This window comes from Sminthopsis crassicaudata, chromosome 6, assembly GCF_048593235.1.
Source record: "Sminthopsis crassicaudata isolate SCR6 chromosome 6, ASM4859323v1, whole genome shotgun sequence".
In the NCBI taxonomy this organism is placed as follows: domain Eukaryota; kingdom Metazoa; phylum Chordata; class Mammalia; order Dasyuromorphia; family Dasyuridae; genus Sminthopsis; species Sminthopsis crassicaudata.
Window position 1 is genome coordinate 135,437,595 of NC_133622.1, and position 4,801 is coordinate 135,442,395.

The window sequence follows — 4,801 nt, forward strand, 5'->3', positions numbered from 1 at the left end:
CATTTTCCAATACATATGACAATTACACATACATAATTACAAAAAGAACAATAATAATAATATGGGTATGGCTAAACTATTAAAATAAATGGTAGCGCTACCTGATCTAAATAAGAAATCATACCAATGGTGGTTAGTATCCGATGTTACTAAATGAGAGGCCTCGATAAGTTGTCCTGCAGCTATAAGAGTCTGTATTTGATGTTCATTTAATGCGCGCTGATTAGACTCTAATAGTTTCTTCATAACTTAAGATCTGTTTAGGATATCCATATATATGAAGTAAAGCAAAGTAATCAGGTAAGACAAAAGGTAACACATGAAATTGACACATAACAGCCCATATCTTAACTTGACAATACACAATAGTTCCAGTACACCAAAAAAAAAGTACACTTAGCATTTTCAGGTCATTGTTTTTCCATGCTTCTGGTAAATTAAACATATAATCCCACATTGCAACAATCTCTGAGCATTTTCTTTTTGTATCTAGGTATACATATTTTGTAAAGAGCATTTGGTCCACTTAAATAATTTACTAATATTTCCAGTAAAACCCAAACTAGTAATAATACTATCATCAAAAATCTGTAGAAATTGGCCTTGATATTATAATGTATTTTGGTGGAGTAGGATCGTCGTGGGCAACTATTTGAGCATTTACAGTCAAAGCCTGAGAAACAGCTTGTCCAGCACTGCGCAGTCTGCTGGCCAAGATCTCAAGGTCTATTGAATTAACTATACCGAAACCAGTTCCAGCACCACCAAATAAAGTGTCATACCAGGTTCTTTTCTTTCTAACACAATTCATCAGAGGAGGAAAAGTTACATTATTGGTACAAGTTTTAGGAACTCTTATGATTGATGGAGGATGTTTTGTAGGAGGGGGAGGTGTCAGTAATAGATATTTTATCTAATAGTGAGGTTTCAATACCGCTATCAAGATTTTACATGCACAGTTCATCAGTTGCTTTTCAATGTTTGTCTCAGCTTGTTCTCTGCATTCAGTTGGGAAGTCCACACCCTCAGAGTCCACTCTCTTTCCTATGTAGCACTGCTGTATCTGGATCTGGAACAGTCCTTTCCAGCTCAGGGTCAGCTTGTCCTCCTTCCACGTCCTAACCAGGACCCCTTCTCCAAGCTAGAACTCATGCACTGTTGAAACCCTAAGGGAGAAGTCTGAGCAATAAGCCTGTTTAGTTGTAAAGTTTTCAGATGTTAAAGTAAAGACATAACATATTTCCTTAAAAACAAATCCTTGGTTTCAAATATTGGATATAAGGAAGAATTTTGAATCCCTTTAAATCAGTTTGCTTTCTTCAACCAGAAACAGCTGCAGCTTCCTATTGCTGCTCTAGCCCTGCAAAAATACGTTCCGTCTCACAGTCACCTCTCCGTGACTACCTTTTCCAACAAGTTCCTTCTTTTCCCCACTGATTTCTTCTTGAAATCATTTGCTCCCACTAATAAATCCTTCTTAAATCACCTCTATTCTCCTGTCCTATCTCTCTGTTTCTCTCTTCCCAATGCCTACTTGCTCAAACTTTCTCTGACATACTTTAAACACTTCCAAACCAATAACTCTTCTGACTAGATGCTTCATTTAAACTATTAATTAATTTTGCAAATCAATCTCTCTTGTCCCTTTTCTTTAATCACCTTTTTTTTTTTAAACTTTAGACTTCAAGATTCATAACCCATAATGATAACAAGTTACCCAATGTTTCAGAAGCAAACCAAATAGTTTTTTTTTTTTTTTTTTTTTTCCTGCCTGAGTGCTTCAAGGCCACTAGTAAGAAGCTTCCCAGGCGGTATTAAGCAGATAAGATTGTAATGCCATTACTCCCCTTTTAGCTTTGAAACTCTGCTTTTCAGAGAAAACTTTCCCACCAGTTTAAAATAGTCAAGTTTTTTTTTTTTTCTTTTGTTTTACTTACAAATTGGTACAACAGGTTAAAAAGTTTAAAATCACAAACAATTTTTAAGACCAATACATTTTGAACCACTCTGAAAGAATTACTATTCTGAATGAATTTCAATTTCCACAGTTCAGCCTGTTATTTTTCTAAGCCTGTAACACAGAGGCTGAATTCTTATCTCTTATGAGCTTGCTAACTTTTAACACAGAACAAAAAATTCAAAGCAGACAAACATACACAGACAGACCAGAGCTCTATTTTTTCTATCCAGGCTCTGCATGCTTTTAAGTTAAGATCCACTCCATTCTTTTTACGGAGTTTATATAGCTATGAAGCATATACTCCTGAATCTGTTGGCTCGATATGGGCTTTAACTATTTTTTGTCCCATGCCTCATCTAACTGCGTCTAAGCAGTCAGGCTGTTTGCTTCTTCTTGATTCTAAAAATCAAGGAGCGCGTCTTTTTACTTACCTTTCCTTGTTCCAGCGAATACACTGCCCAGGTCCCTGTTCAAGGTGCCACTTGTTGTGGGTCTGCTTCCCTGCAGCTTCACTGGAAACTGAAAGTTTCTTACTGCGCGCCTCACGCTATCACCAGCCTTCGGACGTCTCCGGCCCCGCTCCGGAGACAGGAGCGGGGAATAAGCAAACAGAGAGCCAACGTGTAGCAGAACTGGTCTTTATTGTCTGCACCCAAAATGTCTCTCCGAGCTGCCGCTGGCTATTCCTCTTATAGAGGTTGTCGGACCCTCCCCGAAACCTCCCATCGTGGGCGGGGCCAGCTCCCTTATCAATGCCTAGTCGGGTTTCTCCTTTTATGGCCAGGCGACTCATAGCTCTACACATCCACCGACACGTAGCTCTATTAATCAACCAGGAGCAACATTCTGGAGTTGACTGACATTAGGGCGGCTCCCTTCCGCACAGAGAAGATCGGTTCTAGGCCCTTTACACAGACCATAACTTTAATCCAGCCATGTTCTTATCTGCTTCCCCTGGGGAACATGTGTCCCTTGAACATGATTGTCCAAATGTGATTGATTACCAAACTAAGATTAGGGAAGATTTGTAGGAGGTCCCTTTGTTGAAAGGCACTGAATAGTTCATAGATGGTTCCTCACAAATAGTTAATGGGAAAAGGAAAAATGGTTATGCTGTTGTTAATGGGGAAGATTTGACTCTGGTTCAAGCTGGATTCTTGCCAAAAGAGTGGTCAACTCAAAATTTGTGAATTATATGCAGTAAATCAAGCCCTAAAATTGCTTGAAGGACTGATTCAAAATATGCTTGGGGAATTGTTCATATATTTGGGGAAGAAAGGGGAATGGTAAACAGTAAAGGAAAGGGATTGGCACACAGGGCATTGGTCTCTGAAATTTTGACTAATCTTATGTTACCTAAGAACGTTGCAATGATTCATGTGCAGGGGCACCAAAGAGGAAATTCATTTGAGATAAGGAGAAACTGCTTTGCAGATGAGGAGACAAAGCGGCCTGGAGAAGAGGAATCTGTAAGTACGGAGGAGATGATGGTGTTAATTTTGGCATTTCTGCCTCCAGTGCCTCCACTTTCCCTTACCCTAGAAGAGAAGTAGGAAATCTAAAGCCTTGGCGCTCAGGAGGATAAAGAGGTCACTGGCTCCTCCCTAATGGCAGAGAGGTACTGACCATAGCAGGTATGAGACATGTACCCCAACATTTACATCAGGGCAGTCATTAGGATGTCTGAGACCTGTGTGATGTGGTGCTGACTAGGTTTGTGGCACTGGCAGGCAACTGGTCAGTGGGCGTCCTATTTGTCAGAGGATGAATAGGGCGGCCCAATGATAAGTCTAAAAGGAAGAAGGCCCCTGGTATCAGGCCTTTCCAAAGCATACAGGTGGACTTTACCAAGCTGCTGTCAGTGGGGCATCTCAAATACTTGTTGGTCGTAGTGGACCATCTGACCTTATGGGTGGAGGCCATTCCCCTTGCCTGGGCAACAGCCACAGTAATTGTAAAAGTACTTCTTGAGCAAATCATTCCAGGGTATGGGATGGTGGAGCAGGCACATTTAGGCCAAGGCACCTGTTTCACAGCTAAGATCTTCCAATCTGTGGCCCAAGCTCTAGAAATATGATAGGACTTACACACCCCATAGCATCCTCCCTCATCAGGTAAAGTGGAAAGGATGGATAAGGAAATTAAACAGCAACTGACTGAATTGGCATAGAGACACAATTGCCCTGGACCAAGTGCCTTCCCCTTGCCTTATTAAGAATTAAAACAAAATCCCTGAAGAGATGTGGAATTGTCACCTTATGAATTATTGTATGGTCACCCTTATCCAAAAGGGATTCAAAATTCTTCCTTCTATCCAATATTTGAAACCAAGGATTTGTTTTTAAGAAAATATGTTATATCTTTACTGTAACATCTGAAAACTTTACAACTAAACAGGCTTATTGCTCAGACTCCTCCCTTAGGATTTCAACAGTGCATGAGTTCTAGCTTGGAGATGGGGTCCTGGTTCGGACATGGAAGGAGGACAAGCTGACCCTGAGCTGGAAAGGACTGACCCAGATCCAGATACAGCAGTGCTGCACAGGAAAGAGGGTGGACTCAGCATACCAGAATTAAAGGACTGGTGGACTCCGAGGGTATGGACTTCCCAACTGAATGCAGAGAACAACCTGAGACAAGCATTGAAAAGCAACTGATGAACTGTGCATGTAAAATCTTGATAGCGGTATTGAAGCCTCACTATTAGATAAAATATCTACTACTGACACCTCCCCCTCCTACAAAACATCCTCCATCAATCATAAGAGTTCCTAAAAACTTGTACCAATAATGTAACTTTTCCTCCTCTGATGAATTGTGTTAGAAAGAAAAAGAACCTGG

The 4,801-nt window shown here is 40.6% G+C and overlaps 1 long non-coding RNA gene across 2 annotated transcripts; it reads right to left on the bottom strand.

Moving 5' to 3' along the window:
• Nucleotides 1-402: 402 nt before the first annotated feature.
• LOC141545617 (uncharacterized) lies at nucleotides 403-2,849 on the bottom strand. 2 transcript variants are annotated; one of them, XR_012483087.1, is made up of 2 exons: nucleotides 2,392-2,849; nucleotides 403-1,166 (listed from the first exon to the last, which is right to left on the bottom strand). It is a non-coding gene; the product is annotated as an uncharacterized LOC141545617 (long non-coding RNA). The 2 variants fall into 2 exon arrangements; XR_012483088.1 differs by having other exon boundaries at nucleotides 403-1,179.
• Nucleotides 2,850-4,801: the final 1,952 nt, after the last annotated feature.